Source organism: Adiantum capillus-veneris, chromosome 21, assembly GCF_014529385.1.
Source record: "Adiantum capillus-veneris isolate H3 chromosome 21, ASM1452938v2, whole genome shotgun sequence".
Lineage (NCBI taxonomy): Eukaryota > Viridiplantae > Streptophyta > Polypodiopsida > Polypodiales > Pteridaceae > Adiantum > Adiantum capillus-veneris.
The window spans coordinates 132,224,734-132,252,449 of record NC_140951.1 but is presented as its reverse complement, the minus strand read 5'-3'; the positions used below and the strand labels follow the sequence as shown (position 1 = coordinate 132,252,449).

General features: G+C 39.2%; 1 pseudogene across 1 annotated transcript in view; it reads left to right on the top strand.

The window, feature by feature from the left end:
* Window positions 1–7,738: 7,738 nt before the first annotated feature.
* Window positions 7,739–27,716, top strand: part of LOC147431750 (histone-binding protein MSI1-like) — a 42,908-nt pseudogene continuing 22,930 nt past the window's right edge. Inside the window, exons 1-5 of the transcript XR_015185722.1 lie at window positions 7,739–7,934; window positions 8,062–8,158; window positions 8,231–8,355; window positions 9,936–10,030; window positions 10,135–10,651. The product of XR_015185722.1 is annotated as a histone-binding protein MSI1-like (transcript). The remainder of the gene's footprint in view (window positions 7,935–8,061; window positions 8,159–8,230; window positions 8,356–9,935; window positions 10,031–10,134; window positions 10,652–27,716) is intronic.

The window sequence follows — 27,716 nt, the reverse complement described above, 5'->3', positions numbered from 1 at the left end:
TTACCTCTCCGATAAAATTGGTTCCCAATAAGAGCATAGTCTCTTGCTTTAGTTTCAATTTCTCTTTGACAACGTTTACTCATTTCCTCAGGAAATGTTCGGCTTAATACTCCACTTAGGAACATGTGACATTTGAAACAATGTTACATGAGGTATGGGTGTTTGTTTTTGACATTGAGGACAATCCTTTACAAAAGATCAAACGTCACTATCATAGTTGGCCAAAATACTCCAAGTCTCAAGATTCATTGCATAGTTTGTTCTTCCGCAAAGTGAAGTCCTGCTATGGTAACATGTGCTTGACTCACGTACTGTTCTTTTTCTTCAGGATTAATGCATAAGAGCAATATTCCGTCTCGATTTCTTTTGTATAGCCTACCAGCTAGTAGTTGATACATAGCCGATTGCTTGAATAATCCGATTGTAATAGGAAGTGTTATTTATGAATCCACTTGAGTTATTGTCATCAATGACACAATGTTTTCTGACCATCGAGGTATCATTTTCAGGGAGAACAAATAGGCATCTTGTAGATCATTTTCTACCCCTTTAGGTGATTCTCATGAAACAATCCTTGACAAATGATCTGCTCGTTGATGTGTAGTGTCCTTTTTACAACCACAGTAAAATCAAATTTCAAAAGAATGATGAACCATCTCACTATTCTTCCTGTGCTGCATGGCTTGTTGACCAAGTACAACAAAGCTTGGTGGTCTACAAAGAACACAAACTTGTTGGCTAATAGGTAATGGCTATACTTTTTGATGGCACAGATCATTACGAATCCTTTCCTTTTGGTGGTGGTGTAATTCTTTTCCGCCATGTTCAACTGTCGGCTAGCATAAGAAATAGGAAAGTCAATTTTTCCTTCTCTTGGTTGAGCTAGTATACAACCGAGAGAAAAATTGGAAGCATCTACATGTACGTGGAATACCTTATTCCAATCTGGTGCTGAGGTGAGAGCTTGCTTAAGCTTCATGAAGGATTCTTCACATGCCTTGGTCCACTCAAAGTGTGCAATCAAGCTATACATGGGTTTTGCAATTATAGCATACATGTAGATGAACCACCTGTAATATCCACAATGTCCCATGAATGCTTGTACCCCCTTGACTGTTGTTGGTCTAGGAAAATCAGCAACGACATGAATTTTTTTAATATCAGTAGCTATGCCACTTTTAGACACTATATGTCCAAGAATGTTTCCTTGTCTACCCATGAATGTGCACTTTTCAGGATTTCAGCAAATCCTATAAAGTCTACATTTTTCGAATACCTTTTTGAGGTGTTCAAAATGATTAGCCCATATTGATGAATGTATGCATAGATCATCCATATATACCTCTAATAATTTTCTAAGATATTCTTTAAAAGCATGGCTCATCAACCTTTGAAATATGGCTGCAACATTAGTTAACCCAAACAGCATGACCCAATAGGAAAAAAATACCCCATTATGTTGCAAAAGCAGTTTTATGTTGATCTTTTGGGTCAATCAAAAGTTGATTGTATCCCAAAGAGCCATCTAAGAAGCTATAAGATTCTTTTCCTGCAACTCGTTCTTAAACATGCTTAGTGATTGGAAGAGGAAAGTTGTCCTCAATGGTGCTGCATTCACCTTTTTGAGATTAACACACATTGATAATTTTCCATTCTTCTTGGGTACTACCATAATTGGAGACACCCAATTTGTGTGTTCAATTTCGTAAATGAATTCAGCTTCCTTTGGTTTTTCAATCTCTTCTTTTATCTTCCTGGAAAATGCTTCATTATACGTGTATGGCCTTTGTCTACTTGGTTTCGCATCATCTCTCATGTGTATGGTATATTGACAAATTTCTGGATCAACACCCCTGAGATCCTTATAAGGCCAAGCAAAGATATCTTGGTATTCTTTTAGCACGCTCAGCAAAATCTCTTCTTCTTCTTCTGTAAGGTCATTTGTACTGTAAGCAAGTCTAGGCTCTTCTCCTGGTTCAACCAGGTCTATCTTTTAAGCGTTTTCAGGCCCTTCATAGGACTTGCCCTGTGTAGGTAGTTCCCTAACAGGTTTTTCGCAATGATTTTTCGATCTTGGAGAGTATACTTTTTGTAATGGGATGAAACACTCATTACTTCCTTACCATCCTCTTCCGTGGTTTCCATTTCGGTCGTATATATCTCCTTTAGAGCTTTTTTAAACTCTTGGTATTTCTTTTTCCGCTCGACTCGGGTCATGAGTGGTTTTTTATGCTGTGGGTTTGCTTGAGTATCCTTCCTTGATTTTCTTGATGTTTTAGACATTTTTGAATTTCTGTTTGAAGGATATCTGCCACTGATTTCGTCCTTGACACAATCATTTGCATCTATCTGCATCAAGAATTGTGTTCTACTGGAGACTGATGGCATAGGTCATGTTTTCACGTTTCTGGTGTCTCTTTTTCGTCTATATCATTTTTGTCTTCTCAATGTCTGGTTAGGAGAGTCAAAAAACTTTTCCTCCCCTTCTTTTAAGAGTAGCTTAGCTCTCATATGTTATTTTTCTAACTCCGAATCTTCTGAGGTAGATAAGTGTTCATCTAACTCATCTATTACATCGTAGTAGAGGTCTGAAAAGACTTGTTGAGATTTCATCAAGTCCTTGGGTTCTTCATCTCCATCTTCAATGTTGAGGGTTGAAATCATTTGGATGGGAATTCTGTCTTAGCCATCCTCATTGCAAAATAGAGTACGCTAAGACGTATTCACACATATATCCATTGTCGCTAAAATTTGAGTCCACTCGAATGGCTCAAACAATTGCTCTGGAAAGGGTTCAGGTACATAGGCTTCGTCTTTGTAGTCCCTTTCTAGAATACATACTTCACGTTTTAAACTTCCCTTTTCTGACGCTCCACACATCCAAATAGGAGTGTCTTTGTTAAACCAAGATGGAGGTTTAGTTTTAGCGGAAGAGACTGAATCAAACTCTTGTATGGGCATTTTCAAGACATCTCTATAAGTGATCTTTTAGATTTACTCTTGTCATAGATCCCACTTGCTTCAAGTACAGATAATTGTTTTTCCAATCTTGAATAAGTTGTACCTGTCGCATGAAAGTTCTTCCTAATATGATTTCACAATTGAGTTTTTTCCTAAAGTCTACTATGGCAAAAGTGTGTTGATATTCAATTCCATAGGAATTGACTATCATGTTTTCAAGCAGCCATAATGGTCTCTCAATGTGTCCGTTAGTCAATTGCAATTTCATTCGAGTTTATCCAAAGCCTGGTTGTTCCCAGGATTCTCATACTGCTTTCGTGGCTATGGCTATGCCTTCTCCACTATCCAGTATTGCCATGGTTTCAATGTCATTATATTTCAATGGAAGGGTGGTGTTTCCTTATTCCCCTTCGTAATATTCTCTGACTTTGTTCATGGAAACAGATCGAATCTCTTTGTTGTCCATTTTGTTTTTCAAAATTTTCAATTTTTTTGAGATTAACCCCATTATCCCCACCTTCTCTAGGGTTTTCTGTAGATCATTCCATAAATATGGTCTGAGTTTTAACAGTTCTCTCAAGGTAAGAGTGCATTGGATGGGTGTAGACATGATTGAATAAATGTTGTTTACTTCTAGGATCTGTTCATCTCGTTTTACTTGAGTGGTCTTACACACTATGAATTCATCTTCGTTATCTGCCAAGTAAGAAGGTAATGTTTTTAAGGTTAATGGTTTCGACATTCTTGAACTTTTTTATCTGCAATCCCCGTACAATGATTGTACATCCATGTTCACATCAGAAGGTAGGTTATCCAATCAGACTTCCTCTATAGAAGCTGACTTTAGAGTTAGGCTCCCATCATTGATCTCTCTAACTTTTTTCCATAAGTGTCCTGGCTAGTCTTCCTCTACGATGGAATTCCGTCTAAGGCATCTTTGCTATCCGGCACTATAAGTTATGGTTCTTTTGTTTCAAGGTGGGGTTCTACCACCACATCAGATTTTTCTTTAGTGTCTCTTATCACAAGCTCTTCAGGTTTTGCGATACTTTCAAGCTTGCGTTTTTGTTTTTACAACATTTCTTGCGTGATTCTTATCAAATTTTGATAAGCCTCCAGCTTAGCTGCTTCCATGTCTGTAGAAGGATTGTTTTTTCATTTGTTTTCCATGTTTTGGCCTGCTTTAAGTCCTACTAGGTAGGCTTCTAAGGCGGCATTAATAGGCTCAAAAATTTTATCAACCAGAATGGATCCTCCAGATTTCACGATTGTTTCCTTGATTTCACTTCCAGTTTATTTCAACTTCTTCTGGAATAGCTGTTTTGCTTTCTCCTCGATTTCAACCCGTTGGTTTTGTTTTCTCATCTCATATCTTTTGCTTCTGCTTCTTTTGATTCTTTGAGAGGAAACTTTTGTATTTTTCCAATCATCAGAGGAGTTGTGTTTCTTTTTCTTGGCCTGAGCTCTAGTGATTACCTTGATTGGAACAATCGGTTCACTCTCTGATGAGCTACTAGGTATCACTTGGACTACGTTTACTACTATTTTACCCCCGAGACGGTCACTTATCAAAAGCTTCCTATATCACGTGCGTTCAAGAGGTTATTAATAATACCTCTTCCTATATCACGTGATCATCTGCACCACAGTTATGATATTTTCCTGTTCTTGGCTTAATCATGGGTCTTACCATGGGAGGTTTGACACCTTGATTATCTGCATAATACATTGGTGTGAGCTCTGGTGGAGCATATGTCACGGTTTCTTCCATTAGTGGTGGATGTGAATTATACCAATCTCCTTCTACCATTACTGTAGATGGACTACGCTCCGCATAGGATGTAATAGGCACTAATGCTTGTTCATCTATGACTCCTTTAGAGTGCATGTACTTTACAGGCACTGCATTATGTCCTGGATACGGTGGTTGTTGTCCCAACATAGGTTGAGGTCTTTCCATACCCATTGGTGGTCTTTGAGCTTAGGACATATTAGGCTGATATCTGCACATGGGTTGTCCTTGTGGCCTCATGGACATGTACTGAACATTCCCATCATACTTTGGTCTGAAGTAGCACTCGTGGGTCTCATGGTTGGACCATTTACCCTCAATTTCACACCATTTTTGTGGCCTAATTGGTTGTCCCTACTGAGGTATCCCTTGTCCTGGTTTTTCATAGGTGATTTTTGCATGTTATTCATCATGTCATTCATCCTTTTGAGCAAATCTTCTATGGTTGAAAGTGGTGCTGCAGCAACCGTTCCCACTTGTGATGGTTTAGTGGATGTTGTTTTCTCGCTTTGGTTATCCTCAAGGACATCTTCTTCGTTAAAAATATCACAATTGTCTCCTAAGTCAATAGCATCTGCCACACACTCTTCTAGGATTGTATGCTTTTTACTATAGAGTATAGCATGAAGTTCTTTGTTTAGCAGTCCCTCTAGGAACAAGGATACAAGTCATTTTTCTGCAGGTATCTCTAGCCCTGGGCATTTGGCAATGTATTGTTTCATCCGAGTTGCACAACCCTTGAGTTAATTACACAAGACCTAGCTCTTGCACAACATAGTGATTTTGAATTGCATTGATCTTCAAAGCATGGTAGAGCCAACCACGACTATGCATAGACACGATTATTCAACCCATGCACACAGTCGTCTCAGAGTACGCCATCTAGGAGAGGTAGAAGGACAGTAAGTACTAAGTAATTAAGAGCAATGTTTGAAGAGGGAGAAAAAAGTTCGATGTTAACGTGTGATTTTTTGCAAAATTACCTAATAATTTCCTTATAACTCATCATCAAGGGAAAATTCACAGATAACATCTTCTCAAAAAATAGTCCTTTTTTGGATATTTCTCATTATTTTTATTGATGATGAGACTTAAAAATAAAAAATCCAACAAAAAAAAAAAACTGTGTTTTTTAATGGACTTTGTCGATTATTGGATTTTCACTTTATTTTTTTGAGCATTTTGTTATTTTCTTTGATTTTTTTAATAAACAGATCAAAAATTAATAATAAATAGTAAGGAATCTCAGATGAAAAAACGGAAGACGCGATGGTGATAAAAAAGACAAGGTGGACAAGCATAAAAATTTTCAATGAAATCAGAAGATGGAAGTGGGAAGCCTAAATTAAGCCAAGGGGATTCACTATGGATTTCCGTATGATATCACGTGAGTGTACAAGAGGGGGGTTTTTAGAGATCATACATAAGCATATACAATAGGGGTAGCTCCCATTATTTCATGCTCGTATCGTATGCATAAGGGAGGGGGGACCTACCCCGCCGGGGGGGGGAGAGGGAGGGAGGGAGGGATATTAAGTGCTTATGCCATAAGACATGTGCCCTAACAAGCCAATGAAAGAATCTTTCACATGAGGGTGTTTTTCTTGGTATTTCAAAGAGTGAATTTACTCCACTAGCAAACTAAGATAGCTATACCAATGAGAAAATATGGTACCTCCTTGTTCTCTCCCTTAGCTAACATCTTTAAGACTTGTTCAACAAGCTTCTAAATTCGTTGGGGTCGATGCTACCATAAACTTGACTAATCTTCTTCTATATAGCCACTAGGCATCAATATCTTGGACATTCATACCCTCATTAGCCTCTTTAACATCATCATCATCAATACCACCATCTGCATAGCCTTTGTCTCCACATCTGCACCCTCATTTTATTTATTGTTGTCTTCTTGCACATCATCCAAGTCACTCTTCTCTTCTCCTTCTTCGTATGCAAACTCAATAGCAACACCAATGGCATGATCAAGAGCTTCTCCTGCACACACGATACTAGCTTTACAACCATCATTGTAATCAACTCCTATTTGATACACATACTTGTTCGTGCTTTCTGTGACAAAAGATTAGAAAGCTCAACACACCTTTTCCAGGTGTCCCTCAAGCTCTACTAGGTCAGCTGTGTCCATTGCGTTGGTGTGATATGGGCTTACATTACAAAATGATAGAGCTTTATCTTAGTCCCGAATATTGGGCAACCTGTGTGTCAATCACAAATATAAAAAATTAAGAATGTAGAACAAAATGATTTTGACAGTAAACGACTATGTCCAGACATTCCTCACAGCCCATCAGTGTTCGGGAAAAATGATTTCGAAAATGCCGGTTGAGGGCAAGTGCAAAAGGAGAATTTCCATCCCAAAATAGAGAAAAATAGAGTAAAATTTTGAAAAACTAAACTTAATTTTTAATTTTCTTCTTGACAAATTCAAGAAAAGAAATTTTGTATGTTTGGGAAAATGGTTTTTCCCGCACACTGCAGCCCATGATCAATCTATCATTTGAACACACATCCGGGCGGACATGCGCACGTGTGTGATACAAGCCTTGGCCACAACCTCAATCTCTCAGATTTATAAGCTTAGTACCAGTGCTAAAGAAAAACCTAGGTTTATTGTAATCCCACCTACAAATTTTGAAATTTGCCCCTAAATTTAACATTTGAAGGTGAGAAAACCTACAAAATATTGAAAAAATTAGTGTAATTTGGTGTAAAAACCTTCAAATTTTGTCAATTTACCTTTGTTGTCTCACATATGTAGGTTTGCCAAGTTTTCGGTTTTTTTCTAGCACTGCTTACCACTTCGCCTAATTGGGACTGCTTAGGTTTTGTTTCGCATTTCTGTCAAGTCGGGATAACTCAGAAGATCTTTCATGCTTGCGAAAAAACGCACGGTACATGTCCCAGAAGCCAGTCATTATTGCAACAAAAACTGTTAGTGGAGAAATTCATGTGTGTGACTACACCATGCATCCACCTACGCCATTTCGCGGACAACAACCTTGGCACCCATACCTGAGGCTAGGTGGGCACATTGCAGAGGGCTATGGTTTAGCATGGAGTGCACGTAAAGAAGGATACTTGCTAAGTGGTTCTACTGATGCAAGGATTTGCTTGTAGTACAGGAATTGGGAATGTCGTTTGTCCTTTGCAATTTTTCCATGCATGATCCTTTCAATTGTTACAGCATTTGTTAAGATATGAAAGTTGTTCGTACGTTAAAAAATTGTTCATGCAGATTTGTAATAATTACTAACAAGGCTTAACACGTTACAAGTTTGTGAATGCAGGGTCATCCTACTGCGGTTACAGATGCACCTTCTTATTTGGGACCACCGTGCATCGACTGAGCCCATACAAACGGTTAAAGTTAATGACAAATCATGGGTAACTAGATTTTTCTCTAGTCTTAATCTGGGATCTCTCAAGATTTGAAGGTCTACATATTTGTATCTCCAGGTAAATTGTTTGGCCTTTGAACCAGTGAATAAAGAATTGGTTGTTGTGGGATTTGGCGACGGGACTTTGGCCCTGCATGATTTGCATCATCTTTCGCAACCTCTTCATGAGCTCTTAACCCATGAGTATATATGCTAATTTACATTGTCATGTTCTGCTTTGAGTACGTCAAGAGTAGAGATTTTGTGCCAGTACCTTGTATGTTTTAATACGTTTCTGCATCGACTTTGTTAGTGAAAGCGTGAAAGCTGAAAGCCTGCATGTACATTGTCTAGGCTTAATTTGTTTCGTTTTTGTATCTTTTTCATTCTTCCTTCAATGAGATGTGTCTCTTAACGATGCTGATAACTTTTCAATCATGACAATATTAACACTAGGTTGGTAATGGGACACTTTTATGTCCTAGGACACTTTTATGTCCTGTTAAGTGACCATTTTCTTTGAATTATGTCAAGAGTTTCAAAATGGATTTTGAGGTGCTATTTGTCTAGAAAGTTGTCTCATGAGCTGAAAAAAACTCGACATTTTTTTGGAATATCAATTCCATCTTTAACCTTGTCCTTGCACAACATTTCACAACCTAAACTGTGTGAAAAAATGGGTTCTGTTTTTGGCTTGTTTCAACTTTTTGCAACTATACCACTCTAGAATTCATGTTTCTTTAGTAGTCCTCAACATGTCCTGATGATTCTAGGGAGAAATAAATGTTAAAGTTGTAAGTTATGACCAAATTACAAAAATTATCAAATCCTGTTTTTTAGACAATTTTAGCTCTTCTATGATTTTTTTGGTGGCTTTCATGATATCCAAATGCAGTTTTGACTTTCTATGTCGCATATTGTAACATAAATCTAATATTCCTTGAGTTTTGGGGCACCTAATACCCTATTTTGCATAGTAGACAACGATGGTTGATTTTTTCAATTATAGAAGAAAACAAAACATTCTAGTATATCAAGTATAGCTTTTTCAATATTGTTAGTTTCTTGTGACAACTACATGCATTTTGTAGGTAGTAACCATATCTAGTCATAAGGATCAAATTTGGCTAGATATTGAATAGTTTCTATGGGATTCTACAACTCATAATGTTGAACCGAGTTTTTTCATGTTTGCTGTATTTAGCACTTCATCTTTGTCCCCAAGATTCCCATTGGTAAGAGATGTATTATTCTTTTGACATGCTCCATGGATCCTTATGAACCTAAAGGACAACAGGGAACTAAGAAAACATGCATATATTATTTGTATTGAGCGTGGCTATAGAAACTTTGATGATAGGTTTGCAGAATGGTAAAAATTAAACTTTTTTGTACCTATTTCTTTTGGCAAAACAAAAAATAGTGAGTGAGAAGCAATCATATGTTCTGATCACCAACCCATTGAAGTTAACTAGGGAATTTATCTCAAGTCCTACAAAAATCCCTAATCTTATTTTTATGCAACAAAACACAAGAAATGACTGTTTTGATGAAAATGTAATGGTCCATCAACTTTGGAGGCTTGGTGTGACCAAAAGATGATAAATTTTACAAGTTTTTTTTTTTTAACATGTGTAGTAGGCCTTGAACTATAACCTCATGAAAGGATTTCACAAAATGCATGGATCTACTATGGTTTTGGAGGTTTTTTTCAAAACCCTGAAAGGACACTTTTATGTCCTGCTAGGTTACCCACATAGTGTTAAGCGAGTCGTTTAATGAAGGGGAGACGTGTACCACGTAGAATGGGCCCAAATTGTGCAACAAAATTAGCCTCATCTGGTGATTACAATACAATGAAGATTTGGGATCTTACCAGGTGAAGTCTACGTCTAATTTGTGCCTTTCATTCCAGAAGTAAAGAAGCAGGGAATTTACAATATGCCTTAACTCGCTTTGATAAGTAAAACTTTGTTATGGCAGGATTGATACGCAGGAAGATGCTACTTCTGCAGGTGGACCACCTCCATGCCCTAAGCCGTTGTTTACTCATGCTGTCCATTCAAGCATGGTACCTGATTTTTCATGGTGTGAGATCTCGGAGGGGATGATTGCAAGCATCGATACCGATGCCAATCTTCAAACTTGGCAGATGGGCGCAAGGGCTACTACTCTTGAGCATAACTAATTCAGCATATAAGTGCTATCACCGTGTCTTACCAAGGATATAGTCTGAATACGACTTTAAATCAACCTTGTATCTACCAACATAGTACTCTGCCTTATGGTCCGACCTCCACACAGCTATGGACTGCGAGCCCCATCCAGATTCAAGACTCTGCTGCGCATCCCAATAGATCTCTTCTCTCCCCTCATTTTTCTGACAAGGAGGGAAAGAGCGCAAAAATCAAAAGCCTCTTGTTTGCGGATGGGCTTTCGAAGAGTTTGTCATCGCCATCCATATCAGCGTTCTCCCAATCATTGGTTTTGCGATTCATTGGTTAGTGGTTCTTTTCCTATAAAGTCGCTTTTGTTGTGCTCTTTTCTTGCTATTGGTCTCTAGACTCTGGTTCTTTTGTTAAAAAAAAGTAATTTGGATAGTTTATTCAATTTTCTTTTCGAGAGTTTTGGTTTTGATCTTTTGAATTTTAATAACCCAGCTTGATTGCAAGCTTGCCTTAAAGTGAACCGGACATGCTTTCAGCAAAAGCTTCAAGTTTTGACCTAAAAACAATGAGACTTTTAAGTTTGTCTTTATTTTATAGTCCTAATACTCTATTACAAATTGTTTGCAAAAGTTAGAATGAATAGAAACGTTTGAGTTTAGTACACGATATGTGTGTGTGTGTGTGTGAGAGAGAGAGAGTGTGTGTGTGTGTGTGTGTGTGTGAGAGAGAGAGAGAGAGAGAGAGAGAGAGAGAGAGAGAAAGAGAAAGAGAGATTTAGATTTTAATAAGAAAGAGATACATTTAGAGAAAAAATTATAAGTTAATACCTTTTGTGATGTGTTTTGATTTAATAAGTGAAGGTTTTCATGGTTGTTTATGAGCATACCATTATTTGTTATTTAGAGAACAATCCATTTCTTATGTGTGCCTTACATTCCATGTGGGAAGCATACTGAGTAGGTGGCTAGTATCATTTGTTTTGAGACTGGGATTTGTATCATTTACAAGGGAAATGATGTCCGTCTTTTGACAAATCACATTGAATCGATTGATATATTTTAATTTAGTATTTATTATAGTTGTTTTTTTTCGTGGTTTGTTCTCTTAACATCTATTGCAAATAAAACACACTACAATCTACACTTTTGTTCATTTGCACTTCAACATGTATTTTTGCAAAAGCATGTGCTTCTAAAATTGTTATGTTATTAGCATACATACAATAGTGGTTCATTACATTCCATACAAAATCCGTATGAGGGGGGATGACTTCCTGCGAGAACGTCTGTATCTTGTCCGTATGTAGGGGGTAGGTTAGCATGTAAGATACCGTACATAGGAGGGCTTCTCTAATTTTGATGCACGCAGGTGACATCCCTCCATTAGTAATAGTGAACCCCCGGGAAATTAAGCGGCCAAGCCTACTTTTGCAAAATTCTTGTAGAATGAGCTACAGGAATTCGATCAAGGAAATTTTTGAGTTTAACATAGATTTCATGGCCTAGTAGGACTAACGGGGGAATCTGGGAAAAATTGGTTAGGGAAGTCCGGGTATAGATATCCAAGGTAGGCTAAAACCACCTCATTTCCACTTGTGACCTTTGCAGAGAGAGCTTTTCGACCTCTTTCGCGCGTCTTTTCTGGAGTCTACAGTTGCCCGTTTTCAGCACCGTCTCACATGAGACATGAGAGGTAAGTTCTTTACTCGTCAATGATCCATTTTGTAGGACGGTAGCTAGTCTAAACCCCTAGAAAACACCTTAGAAATCGAGTAGTGCACGAAGACCTACGACCAAAAATTGACCATAGCGGCTTGTCAACTCGATCAAATCAAATGGGATTTGAATTGTAGCATGTCCTAAGATAATAGAACCTTTCTATATCATCAGTTGACCATTCGACACGGGTTGAGGGGGTCCCCAATAGATTGGTTTAGTGAAATCAATCAAGCAAAGCCCTCGAAAAGCAGAAAACGGCTCGAAGGCTACAAAGCGTCAAATTCGACATACGGGGTCAAACTGACTCCAAAATGAGCCAGAATTGGATGAGCTGCTTCACGACTATGTTGCGGACAAGTCCAAAACCTCAAAATTGACTAACCAACTCAATAGGCAGTGTAGTCACAAAAAACGGTGATTTTAGAGTTGAGAAAGCACAAAATGATGCCGACAAGACCAAACTTGACCAAATTCAATTTAGGACTTGTTTTAGGTGCATAGAATGTGTTTAGGTCAAAATTTGTAAGTTCTTAAAAAAAATTGTCACTGTTGTAAATAATTGCAATTATTTACTTTTGCACTATTTTTGCTTGGAAATTATCACAACACCTCACCTATTATGTGTACACACCTATTACATGCCAAAAATCAAGTATGAGCCAAAATGAGCACCTATAACTTGAAAAATTGCCAGAAAACACAAAGAAGTCTTTGCAAGCTAATTTTTTGGTTATAGACAACATTTCTTGATCCAAATCACCTCATATCTCATACACAGGGTCTATGCAATGCATACACTGGTTCTATGCAATGCATAGAACCAGTTTGTACCAAAAAATGTTGATTTTGGTAGAAAAGTTCACAATCGCGATTATTTACTTTCTACCAAATTGGGGGAGTTTTGATATTTTGCCATCATACATCCAAAGTATATGATGTGTTAAGCCCACTAGCCAAGTTTGAACCAATTTGGAGCTCAAAATCTCAAATTAATTTCCACTAATTCTACTGTTTCAGAGACCTAAAGCCAAAATCTGGTACCACTTTCACCCTATAGATCCAAATGAGCCCATATTTCACTCAGAGTATGTATTTGGTATGTACTTGAAGCCTATAATGCCAAGTTTGCAAAAGGTTGAAAAATTTACTCAGCTAGTAAATAATCGCGATTATTTACTTTGGTTGCAAAAATTTGTTTGGACTTTACAGTTTTGTTCCTTGCATGTTTTATGCATCTATGCTTGTTCAAAAATTAATTTGAAGCAAATTGGACCAAAATTGTCAACATTTCAGACTAAAGAACATTTCAGAGGAAAATCCGACAAATCTGCTAACTTTGACACTCTATTCACTAAACAGGAGTTATACAAGCAGCAGAGAGGGCCAAGAAAAAGCTTAACCTGAAGGAAAAGTTACAGGAACTTCCCGCATATCAATTGGATCCAGATTCAATCAAAGCCGCCAAGGCAGCCTTTCCCTCCAAAAAATAGCTAGAAGAGCATCATACCACAGTGTTCACCGGCAGATTCAAGAGTGAGGAAGGACCTAAAGTCGAGTTGTAACTCCTACCGAAAGAAGTATATGATGTCACTGCGAAGCCTGAGACCAAAGAAGCCAACCGCAGGCTAGGACTCAGAGACTTTTATAAACAAGAGCCTTGTAGAGTGGATTTCCAGAAAGCTTATGAGCTTTTATCCACTATTAAAGAGGATGGAACTGCCCAAATGTTTGACCCGCAGGAAAATAAATTTGAAGTGGTAATAAATAAAGAAATAGTGATAGAGGCACTCAAACTGCCCACAGAAGGAATGAGCACGAGGGCAAGAGACAGGAAAACGACAGGTACATTCACCAAAGAAACCATCGTAGCCACTTTTGCAGATTTAATTCACAAGCAAGTGGAAGAGCCAGCCAGGTTATACCACCAGCATTTTCACTTCCTAGCAAAAAGGCCACCAAGGTACACCATGCCAAATCACACGGTTGCCACCAATTTCACGCAAGTTCTCAAGTCAACAACCAGGCAACCGGGGGACCACGCATAGCACGTCTTGACCACTCTAAAGGGCACAAATAAAGAAGGGAAGATCACTTACCTAAGTGCCCCAGAAGTCTTGACAAGGATTGTGTATCATGCCATCGGCATGGCCGGCAACCTACCACCTGCCCCAGACCAAAACACGTGGATACTGGCAGCACAATCATCTCATTGAGCTACAAGATCAGCCAAGAGATCCTACAGATTTGATGAAAGAGTCGACTGAAAGCTCACCAGAAAGACACAGCAGTCAGCGAAAGCTCAGATAATGAGAAGAAGAGAGCTGGAAGAGAGGAGATGAAGAGAAAAGTTGTGGCCGCACACCAAGAAGAGCCCGTACAAAATAAAGCCTACTTTGAAAGAGAAAAACCTACCTACCAGCACAGCCAACAAGCACAAGGAAAGGACCCGGAAAAATGGGTGCCTAGTGGACTTAAGGGCCCAAGGACAAAGCATCACACGCGAAAAGAGGCTGAAGATCCAACCGAATCTTTAGAAAAAATGTATCAAGAAGCAGAAGCCCTGAAGTTGAAAGAAGCCCAAGAAGAGGCAAGGAAAGCAAAAGAGGCGGAGGATGAGACGCCAAGGAAACGGCAAGGGAAGAGGCACAACACGAACAAGGTTACGAGTCTCCCTGACCCACTCCCGGGGCGGTCACTTTTTAGAATGTGTATGCTATCAGGTGAGTTAACCGGAGAGGATTATTAAAAGATCAAAATGTATACATACAGAGGGGGGTGGGGTTTTTCTAAATAAGCACATAGTGTAAATATAGTATGTATATTGAGGTATTATAAATAACCTCTTGAACGCACGTGATATAGGAAGCTTTTGATAAGTGACCGCCCCGGGGACCCACTTCACCACCTATGAAACAATAGGATAATCCTATGTCAAGCCCACCACCATCACCGGTAGGTAAGGACACCAACTAGAGACACAATTTGAACCAAAAGGAGCAAAAGAATATGAACCAGAGGCTACTTCTACATAGGAGCAACAAAAAGAGAACGGAGCCAAAGCTACACAAGAGCAACAACCAGCGAAAGAAGCAGAGCTGGAACAAGAGAAAGCAGCGAAAGCTACGCAAGAGCCTGAACAGCAAAAGGCAGATGAATCTGCACAACAGGCAACCACTACACAAGAGCGACAACAAGAGCCAGAAAAGGAAACAAGTACTGCACAAGAGGACACAACAAAATCTGAGCCAACACCCTCTATCGCAGCACAGCAGGAGAATGCTATGACACAACCCTCTACCTTCACGAAAAAAGAAGAGACACAATCTCAAGGGCAAGAAGAACCAGCAGCCATGACACAGTCAAAAGACACACAAGAGACTGCAGGCACACCAACCCAGCTAGCAAGACAAGAAGAGTGGCAGTCTAATGAAGAAGTAATCCTGCAAGTACATTAATATGCAAGGCAAATGCAGGATATGACGGAGAGACTCCGATCAAAAGCACTTGGCCGTAGCACAAAGACCAATGAGTTAGACATGGTGATTGACGCTCTCTAAGGAGAGTTAGAAGATAGAATGAACATCATCACTGATCTTTAGAGGGAAGTGCAGGAAATAAAAGCCGTAGCTGAACAACATCAGCTAGCGAGAGATAGACAATAAAAGGAGATGGAAGAGGTAGGAGATCTGCTGACAAAGTTATCAGATGCATGTAAAGCCAAGGATGAATAGCTGACAAAATTTACAAATGAACTTCTAACGACCACTCTGTCAGCTCAAAAAATTCAGGTGCAGTTGGATGTTGCCAACGCTTCTTTACAATACTCCGAACAAAGAATAAATGATCAGGAAATTTTCTTGCGGCAAATACGTGAAAATATAGTTGTAGCCTCGATCAAAGGAACAGATGAAGTGTACAAGGCATTAGAGAAAAAGGACAAAGACCTCGAGCTGGAGCAATCTCAGCGCAGATACATGGCCTTGATGCGGGTCCAAAGAGAACAAGAATTACTAAAGGAGATAGCTGAGCTTAAAAGAATTAACCAGCTGTGCTAAGAGAAGGAAAGCCGGATACACAAGAAGAGGCAGGCACTTCGGAGCTGCCGCAAATAGATATACCCTCAGTGTCATTTGTTGAATTGGAGACACAGTCCACAACAGAGCTGAGTGATGAGGAGAATTTTCAAATAAACATTACAGATGAGGACACAGTGCCCATGGTCTAGCTCTCAAAGAATGAAGAAGATGCACTAAAAGAAAAGATCACATAAGAGGTAGATGAGCAGTGGAAAGTAGCGATGGATTGGGAGTTGAGAGTTCTTCACTCCATCAACGTCACTCAACCCACGCCCAATCAAATCAATGCGCAATGGCATCAGCAATCCCTGCCATACCCTCTCATAAAAGGAGAGTTACTACAGGTTAAAGAAAGGCTTTATGAAGATATGCAAATAGATGGCGCAGATAAAGACCACCCAAAGTGGAGGTTGAGCTGGCTGAACAAAAACCCAAGGTACTCTCTTTTATTCACAAGAGCACCTGTGGCCCTGCAAAGAGATTCGACCTTCTGTCTTGTACCAAGAGTAAGGACTTGGCAAGCGCATGAGGCACTGACAAAGAAGCGGCCAACCTGGTTGAACTACTCAAAATTTCCAGCTCCAAAAAAGGGACGGCCACAAAGGAATACATGGTGAAAACCCTAACAGGCACCATGTATTTCTTCAAAAGTCTACCGGATCTCTCTTGTACAATGTCATATAAAATATTCCAAATGTTGGTCACCTACATTGAAGTTTTTCATGAGCCAGAGCAAGCAGGCACCCCGTGGATGTCATTCCTCGAGGGAAATAAAGGTTTGTGCTATGATCTCAGTGGCCAATCTTCTGAAGAAGTCCTCTACGGCTTCTACGCCACATGCATGCTTTTACCTTCACACAGTATGCTGGCGTTCGAGGAAGCGTTCTACACGGGATTCTTCACTTGACGAACGAAGATAATTGCGCTAGTGATCAGAAATCTAACCTCAAGGTTTATAGTCTACTTTGTGGTGGATCTGAAGAACAGAGTGACCATGCAGTTTCTGCAAGTGCCCGATAAAGAAAGGAAAACTAGATACCAAAAGGCATTGAATAAGCTTAAAGACCGATTCGCCAGCCGGCTAGCCTGAAGATTATTTGAATCCATAAAGCTGTGTCAAGGGACGACACAAACGAGGAGGGGGAGAATGTTAGTAGCAAGCTATCACAGATACCATTTCTCGGAGTTCTCTTTGTAAAACACTTATTATTTTGATAAATAGGGAATATTGTAACTCCTAATTTCTTGGATAAACTCTGCAATTAATGAGCCGGGGCTACAAGCTTCTAGATTGTATCAGCATGTCATTATCCATCTTTGGTAGAACTCCCAGATTATTAGTTTTGACCATCAAAACCTTGGCTAAGGTATAAAAGCCAATTTTTGTAAGTTTTTTATAAGTTTTGGATAATGAAATACACAGCGTGAGATAACGACGCTGTCAAAAGTAGGCGGTCTTGCCAGGAAGGCACCGGGCCTCTTGCTGTGAGAGTTTTTTGAGGAAGCTCAAGGGTTATGAGAAAGAGCTAAGATGTAGATAACATAGCTTCTAGAGCTAAAGAAGAAATGTAGCCAAAGAAGCCGCTCACTTTTCCTTACAAACACACACGTGATGGAAAGAACTCATGAAAGATAGTCAAAACAAAACAAAAATGAAAACATCGAGATTACGATCATATCGTATCATGGATATGATAAAAGGGTTAATGGATGAGTTAATGATATTTAATCTTTGTTGTCCAAATAAGCTTCGGATTGATCTTTGGAACTGTAGCTTTGTTCTTACTATAATGTATATGTTTTGTCTAGTGATGGGGATTAGTTGTGAGTACAAATACTCTTGAGTCATAATAAAATAACCACATTCGCATCAAAAGAGAAGTCATAGTCAATAATAGGTAGTATGATGGGATCTGGTGAGACAAGTATTTCATTGAGCCTTTCAGGACCAAATAGAAACTTTATGCGTTGCTGAAAGTGAATCTTTCGACTAATCCAAATGTTGACCCTAATAGATTGCACTGAATAGAATTGAAAGAAATCACCTCTATGTGGATTATGGTTATTCATCAATGATATCCTTATTATGTTCAAAGATAAAGGTGTGAAAGAAGTGAAAGGAGAAGAAGAAGAGAGTTTCTCTCCCAAGCCCTATTGTTGCCCTTAGACAATAAGGATACTACGGGGAGAGAAGTACCTGTAGCAAGGAGATTCTAGAGTTTGTGGAAGAGAAGAGAACCTTAAGAGAGAGAGGTTCTTGTGAAAGATGAAGATATTGTTACTAACCTTGTGCACATAATTGTTTCCCGCAAGAAGGTTGTGCCCGTTACATTGACAAGGTTGCTGCTTGAATACCTTCCAATGAAACAATTAGGACACAACAAGAGAGATGAAAGGAGGAGTAAAGATAGAATTAGAATAGATATAAGTGTGGTGGTGGTATTAAAGATAAATAATGAGAGATAGAGATGGAGTTAGAGACAAGTATTGGACTAGATATGCAAATGAAAGAAAAACTAGCAACATATATCTTACATGGGAGCAATCGCCACCACCTTAATGGAAAGAGAAGATGAGGCAAGACTTCAGCATTTCTTCAAGAGAAAGTGTGGCACTAGGATGAGTGTTTCACTATGGAATTGAGCTATTCTCACTCACTCATAACTTGCCTCAATGAAGAGAAGGTTGCCCTTTTTATAGGTGAGGGAGCCATGTTTTATAACATAATCACTTGATTAGGCTAAAGAGTTAGCCCAAATCAAATGTTCTTTGGATATTTCTGGAAATGGGAAATATTAGGACTCAAAATATCATGAAATTCATCATTTTTGGTCGTTCAGGCTCCATGTGGGTGCATGATGTATGTGGGCCCCACCTAGGCATCTTTTGTGTGGCTCTCGAAGGGGGTCCCAACTTGTGTGTCTTGTCCTTCAAGGAATCTTTGAGGTGTCACATTCACATTATTATGTATTTGATCCTCAAAATATCTTATTTTATGGAAAAAGACCAAGATTAACTCTTTTCACTTGATTCACCTGTTTACCATCTCTTCTTGCAGTGTAGTTGTGAGAGGGCTTTTCACTAGTTTCCCTGTAACTTTTGAACTGTAACTCGGATTGACATTCTTCAAAAGGAAAAATTGGCCTATTAAAAGAGCTTGAATTGGTTTTGGCCTTTTCTCCACGCCCTTAGGTCGGGATTTTCAAATTGGGATGGTCCAAGAAGCTTTGGATCTTCCTTTTCATAAAGTCTTGTAGTAGGCCCTTCCCTCTTGTATGTATCCAAGAAGGTATGCATTATTGAAGGGTTATATTATTAAATAAATGTGAAAATAAGAAAATAATTTATATATGGTAGGGTATAGTTGAGATATTAGAAGAAATATACAAATGCTTTTCCCCCAGACAAAAAGAGGCACAATCATTGATACTTTTCTTGCAGTACTTTCTAATAGTAATATACATTTATATTACTTCAAAGGTAAATACTAAGGTATGGTAGAAAGCTTTTATTTATGCATATGAGTATTATATGAAGTATACTTATACGTCAAAAAGTCACAAGATAAATCGTTTAATGCTCGTTCCCACTATATACATGCCACAGCACGACATCCACCCCCTCTAAACCTGCACATCCTCCAGTATGTGCCACATTGTCTCTTTGTAAGATCATACCTTTTGTACATCTTCCTTGCTTTCTTCTTCATTGCATGATTCCAAAGCTTCATCTTCACTTTGATCTTTACCTGTGGTTTGCTCTTCTTCCTCATCAACATCTTCTGGATCATTGTCTCCTCCTCTCTTAAACATCTTGATCATTTTTCCTGCAATGGGAATCTTTACTTCTGTACCATCTAGTTTAGACAAGTTGTAAGTAGCATTTTCATGCACGTGCTTTACAACATATGGTCCAAACCATCTTTTTGAAAACTTACGCATGACTGTAAGCTGGTTATCAAAGCTACTATCATACACCAAAACCCAGTCACCTTTGTCAATTGCTTTGCTTCTGAGTCGATGTCGCTTATCAGAGTAGTCCTTGTTTTTCAACCTTGCATATTTGAGTCGTTCTTTTGCAGCTTCAATGTCTCCAGGTCTTCTCTCTAACTGCCTTATACGCAGTGCAAGGAGATCTTCCCTGCTAAGCCCCTCTTGCCAAGGTAGTACATTCCATGTGGGAATTGTATCTTCAATCGGCATCACTGGCTTTTGACCATACATTAGCTCCGCAGGCATGTAGCCAGTTACTGAGCTATGTGTTGTACGATCAGCCCATAAAGCATATGGTAACAATTTTGGCCACTCACCAACTCTTCCTTCGCAAGCCTTGGCCAAAGCTTTGATGATAGGAGGATGCCCTCTTTCACTCTTTCCATTGCCTTCAGGGTTGTAAGTTGTAGTAAGAGAAAGCTTGATTCCTAATGTAGAAAAGAACTCCCTTGCTTCTTCGGAATCCAGTTCACCTCTATCTGCAGTGATTTTTCCCACACAACCATAACGGCAAATCACCTCTTCAAGAAGGAATTTTCACACAGCTTCTGTGATTTTAACTCTTAATGCTCTTCCTTCAACTTGGTTAGTTAGGTCCTCTCGTGCAAGAACCAAGTATCTCATATGCTAGAGTCCTAAAGGCATTGTGACTAGATCCACAACCCATTTATAGTGCATGGCTAGTGGATATGTAGGGTGCAATCCATCATGCTGTCGGACATTTGAATACATTTGACAAGTTACACATGACTCTACAAATTGAGATACATCTTTATACATACCCTTCCACCAATATTTTTCTTTCAACTTGGAGAAGGTTGCCCACACACCCCTGTGTCTAGCCCATAGACTCTCATGAAACTCTTGCATGATCTTTACTTGAGTCTCTTTTTTATATATAACCCGTTGTGGTGTAGCACCCTTTTGTTTAGGATGATTCCACAAGTAACCATCCCTCAAAAAGTACCCATATGCTTTCCTGTGTATCCTCTTGAATTCTTGTTTAGACCAATCATCCTGTTTTGTTAGAGTACTCAAGTAGCTTCCAATAAGAAGCCAATCACTTTCATAAAGCTCTTTCAAGAATGATTCAAGTAGATTAGTCATGCAGACATTGTTACCTTTGACATGAGAGATAGAATAGAACTTTGTTCCTACATCATCTCCCTCGTCAATCATTTGTGACTCATCTTCATACCTTGCCCTTGATAGCATATCTGCCGCTGTATTGTCTTTACCTGCAATGTGCTTAAACTCAGGATTTAAGGACTTAATGTAGGCAATCCACCGCAACATAGCAATGTCTGGCGTTGAGCAGCTTGTAATCATCCCAAGAAGTGGCAGAAAATCTGTTTCTACAACCACACATGCACCAATTAGGTACTCTTTCCCACTTTTCAAGGCTGTAACCATACCCCATAACTCTTTCTTTATCTGTGGATAGTTTCTTTCGCGAGCACTTAGTACCTTTGCTCCAAATCTTACCACATACTTGTGTCCTTCTTTGTCATCTTTCCCTATTGCCCATCCAATCCCTGTAGGACTGGTGTCTACTGTCACAATTACTGGCCTTTGACACTCATAGTCTACCTTTCTCAAAGTTGTTGCTGACTAGAGCAACTCCTTTAGCTTTTTCATGGATTTTACATGTGCTTCTGTCCATTTAAACTTCTAATTCTTTCTAAGCATCTGATAAAGAGGATCAACCACATGTGCATAATGTGGAATCCAAATAACATAGAAGGCACATGCTTCCAGAAACCTTCTAACCTCAGTGATGCTAGTGCATGTTTCTTTCATTCTTTGGACGGCATCTACCTTTGATGGACAAGGTTTCCTACCATATGGCCCGCACATGTACCCCACAATGAGCACTTCATTGACACCAAACATAGACTTTTTCCCTGACAATGTAAGATTCACTTCTTCCAGCCTAGACAAAATTTTATCACAATCATTTATGTGATTTACCACAAACCTGCGACATCCCTTGAGATCCAAAGCTTCATCTTTGTCACTTTCTTCACATCCTTTGATAGGCAGATCATCAATGAAAGGCATTGTGATTTGAGGAATAAAGTCACGTAAGACCTTATTCATCCCATTCATCATATGTGCAACCGAGTTGGTTGCTCCCTGTGGCAAGGTACACATCCTTACCAAACCCAAAGGTGTCCTCATGGTTATCAAGTCTCTGCTTTCGATTGCAAGCTAAAATTGATCATACCCTGGGTAGAGATCCCCCATTGAGTAGATTGCCCTCCCTGCAAACGCCTCTGCAAACTCATCCACAATTGGACCTGTACCTACATTTCTAATTGTCACCTTGTTCACTGGTTGCATATCTTGGATGAAGCGTAGAGAACCATTCTCCTTTGGAACTGTGAACCACCTGTTTGAGTATGGAGCACAAGAAGGCTCCAAGATTCCCATTTTGATTTTCTCATTCAGTAGCTCTACTAACTTTGGCAAATGAGCCTTTGGAACCGGAATAGGCCGCAGATTCCAAGGCACATGAGGTATTGTGAAAATTACCATTGGAGCTACAATAGAAGGATCAACACATCCTATCTCATGTGGCTCAAATGCAAAAGCCTTACCATGCTTTGAAAGCATTTCTTTGAAGCACTTTGTCTCCTCCTGTGTTAGAAACTCCTCGCAACTAATCTGCAACTCTTGAAAAGACTCCTTTGTGAAGGTATGCCCAATCTTTTTGGGATTCCTCAAACTTGGTTGTAAAGAAGCCTGCTCAATCTTTTCCATGTTGTTGGGTGGTAAGGGTGAAGCTACTAGTTTCACCTTCTTTGCTACACTCTTGTATTTAGTTTCAACATGGACTTCTGGGCCAACTGTTTGGCTTTCTTTAAAGGCTTCTATTACTTGATACATTTCCATAGAGCAAACTTCCACAATTTCTCTTTCAAGATGCAAATTAGACCCCATTATAGCATCAATCTCACCCATAGTACCTACAAAAGAAACTTGTTCACACAAACCCAAAACATTTTCATTAGGCTCTAACAACCCACTCTTTTTCATGCCTATTTGTACATTATGCACATATTGCCTCTCACATCTCTTCAAGTCTTCAATTTTTGTAAAACATATTGATCCATTCCTTGTTACCAAGGAGCCCGTTGAAAAAGTTTCACCTATTTTTGGATCAATCGAGACCCTTTTTCTTTATGTACCACTGCAATCTCGCTTTACAATGTTACTTGGCCAAAACCCATCATTTCTCTATGATCATGAAACTCTTTGCTCACCTTTGGTAGAGGATGTTCTCTGAGGTTGTCATGATTTCTTTCATGGTTTACACAAACTGTGAGAAATTGGACAGCTCGTTTACCACCTTTGCTACGTATCCTAGCATATGCTGAAGCATCATCCATTACCTTTGTTTCCATTTGAACTCCCACAATGTAGGGTTGTCCAAGGATGAGATGATATGAAGATGTATCCTGTACAAAGAAGTTTTGGTCAATCTTTACATCACCTATTATTACCTTCACACCTGGACATGCTGCATACAATTCATCGGATGAATTGTTTGCCACTTTTACCATCCAGCCATGATCTGTGTCCATTGGCCATTTGCACTTGTTGTAGAGACTCTTTGACATTATATTTATTTTTGAACCATGGTCAGTCAAGGCAACAAATGGCTCTTCAAGATCACCTACATTGACCAAAGTTTCTGTAGTAGCCCTTGCCCAATGACTTCGTGAATAGTAATTCCTAGGAATATCTTCAACTTCTCATCATCATTTGAGAAATGCACTTGCTTCAATATCCCACTAGATTGATAGCATCCTACCACAGCTCCATCATCCTCCTTATTTTGCAGTTGCATCCCTTGTGTCTTTGAGGTTTCCCCTTCAACCTGTGGATGAGAAACTTCAGCAAGGGTTTGCCTTTTCCTCTTGATGATGTCAATGATCTCCTCATGGAGTTCACGCTTTGCAATGCCAAGAACTTCTCCCAGAGTAAACTCAATCTTGCTATTCAAGATCCTTTCCTCCAAGACTTTCTTTAAATCTATAGCAACCTCAATATGAGATTGTAGTTTATAAGTTGGGACTTTTGTCTTATCTTTTGTTGGCTCTTTCTTCTTTCCTCTTGTAGACTCCTCCATGAGTACTTCAGGTGGAGACGCTCCTTGTGTTGAGGGTGTTTGGGAAGGCATTGAGTCGCTTCTTCTCCCACTTCTAGAAGCTCTTTTTGATGGTCCTTCATTAGCATTCTCACGTCTGCGCTTCTCTTCTACAATCGCCTCATTTTGTTGGCATTTTGTAATGTAGGCATGCACTGACAATGAGTCCACTGGATCATTCCATCCTGTTTCTGGACGTATGCAATCACCTGCTTCATGTAGAATCTCTTTTGTAAGATTTCCCTTTTTAGCTAATTGCATGACTTTTGGCCAAATTTTACCATGATGGTCACTCGTCTCTTCATCATTAAGGTGCTCAATTTTTACTCCATAAGTAGCTGCCTCAACTGAAGAGCTGGCACGGTTAGTTGCTATATCTTCAACTAAGGTTTGCATTCCCCCCTTCCCAAAGTTAGTTCTCAAGGGTAGACCTGTCTCTCTTAAGTGGATTTTACCATCCTTAAAAAAGACAACATCTTTTGACAAAGCATCACTAAAATCAGCACAATCCCTTCTTACATGGTCTGTACTATCACACCAAATACATCTATTAAGAAACCCTTCTTTGGGCTGTTGTCTTTGCTTAGGTGGCCCTGATGGTTGGCCTTTTTCTTCAAGCTTTGCAAGCTTCACCTTCAAGTCACGCATTCCCTTCACAAGCTTATCTAGCATGGACTCATCAAACTTAGGAGCGATAAAAGTAGGCTTTACTATTTTGTCAGAAGTTGAGGTGGAAGGACTGGAATTGAAAGAAATTACCTCTATGTGGATTATGGCTATTCATCAATGATATACTTAGTATGTTCAAAGATAAAGGTGTGAAAGAAGTGAAAGGAGAAGAAGAGGAGAGTTTCTCTCCCAAGCCCATTGTTGCCCTTAGGCAATAAGGATACTGCGGGGAGAGAAGTACCTGTAGCAAGGAGATTCTAGAGTTTGTGGAAGAGAATGAGAACCTTAAGAGAGAGAGAGGTGCTTGTGAAAGATGAAGATATGGTTACTAGCCTTGTGCACATAATTGTTTCCTGCAAGAAGGTTGTGCCCGTTACATTGACAAGATTGCTGCTTGAATACCTTCCAATGAAACAATTAGGACACAACAAGAGAGATGAAAGGAGGAGTAAAGATAGAATTAGAGATATATCTAAGTGTGGTGGTGGTATTAAAGATAAATAATGAGAGATAGAGATGGAGTTAGAGACAAGTATTGGACTAGATATGCAAATGAAAGAAAAACTAGCAACATATATCTTACATGAGAGCAATCGCCACCACCTTCTAATAGTAATGTATATTTATATTACTTCAAAGGTAAATACTAAGGTATGGTAGAAAGCTTTTATTTATGCATATGAGTATTATATGAAGTATAATTATGCGTCAAAAAGTCACAAGATAAATCGTTTAATGCCCGTTCCCACTATATACGTGCCAGAGCACGACAACGCTCACTCCTCTCCTTCTCGCGCTTCCTACTCCCTCCGCGATTGTCACATTGCTGTAATGTTTATTGCATTGTAATCGCAGGTAAGAGCTCTACGCATTGATGTAAGCAGTTCACAGTATTTCCTAGCGTTTGGCATCGTCGACCCGCGGCCTAATTTCATCATAACTAAGAATTTATGCTTTCATATAAAAAACTAAGCATAGAATGCGTATTGGGGCATCATTGCTAAGCATTTAGATGCATTCTGGGTTAAAAACGACTAGGTCAAAAATCCACTGTTGTTAATAATCGCGATTTTGAAACTTGACCAAAAGTGGGGTTTGAGACCATAAGCATGTGTGTTTAGGTCTTATAAACTTGTCCTAAACGTATCGTTACGTTTGGATGTCATTTGATGCTGTAACGAATGTGATTTGTTTGCCGATGAGCGATTGGCTTTTGGTGATTTCAGCCACTTGAGTGTAGCTTGAGCTAGATGCAAGTTGTTAGTTATTTTCTGAGAGATTAACAACCTCTTATAGCATCTATGTACTAGTCGAGTCAGCTTCATCCCATGGATTGACATATTAATCGTGGTTCTCGCTAATACTACAATAAGATAGGATGGTGAGGTTAGACATGTGTCCTACACGGATACCATTTTTCGGAGTTCTCTTTGTAAAACACTTATTATTTTGATAAATTGAGAATATTGTAACCCCTATTTTCTTGGATAAACTCAGTAACTAATGAGCCGGGGCTACAAAGGTCTAGATTGTATTAGCCTTTCATTACCCATCTTTGGTAGAACTCCTAGATTATTAGTTTTGACCACCAAAACCCTTGGCTACGGTATAAAAGCCAATTTTTGTAAGTTTTTTATAAGTTTTGGATAATGAAATACACAGCGTGAGCTAACGACTTTCAATCCTCTCCTTCTCGCGCTTCTTTCTCCCTCCTCGGTTGTCACATTGCAGCCTCTTTTTTTAATTGCAATCGCAGGTAAGAGCTCTACGCATTGACGTAAACAGTTCACAGTATTTCGTAGCTTTTGGCGTCGTCGACTAATTTCATCATAGCTAGGAATTTACACTTTCAAATCAAAAACTAAGCATAAGCGGGGTATTGAGGCAGCATTGCGAAGCATTTAAATGCATTCTTGGTCGAAAACGACTAGGTCAAAAATCCACTGGTATTAATAATCACGATTTTTGAACTTGACCTAAAGTGGGGTTTGAGACCATAAGCATGTGTGCTTAGGTCTTATAAACTTGTCCTAGAAGTTTCATTACGTTTTGATGTCATTTGATGCTGTAACGGATGTGATTTGTTTGCCGATGAGCGATTGGCTTTTGGTGATTTCAGTCACTTGAGTGTAGCTTGAGTTAGATGCGAGTTGGGTAGTTGTTTTTCGCGAGATTGACAATCTCTTGTAGCCTCTATGCACTAGTCGAGTCAGTTTCATCCCATGGATTGACAAGTTAATCGGTGTTCTCGCTAATACTGCAATAAGATAGGATGGTGAGGTTAGACATGCGTCCCACACGGATACCATTTTTCGGAGTTGTCTTTGTAAAACACTTATTATTTTGATAAATTGGGAATATTATAACTCTTTTTTTCTCCAATAAACTCTGTAATTAATAAGCCAAAGCTACAAGCTTTCAGATTGTATCAGCCTGTTATTACCCATCTTTGGTAGAACTCCCAAATTATTAGTTTTGACCACCAAAAACCTTGGCTAAGGTATAAAAGCCAATTTTTGTAAGTTTTTCATAAGTTTTGGATAATGAAATACATAGTGTGAGCTAACGATGCTCACTTCTCTCCTTCTTGCCCTTCTTACTCCCTCCCCGATTGTCACATTGCAGTCGTGTTTGTTGCATTGGAACCGCAGGTAAGAGCTCTACGAATTGACGTAAGCAGTTCACAGTATTTTGTAGCTTTTGGCGTCGCCGACCCGCGGCCTAATTTCTTCATAACTAAGAATTTACACTTTCAAATAAAAAACTAAGCATAGGCGCGGTATTGGGGC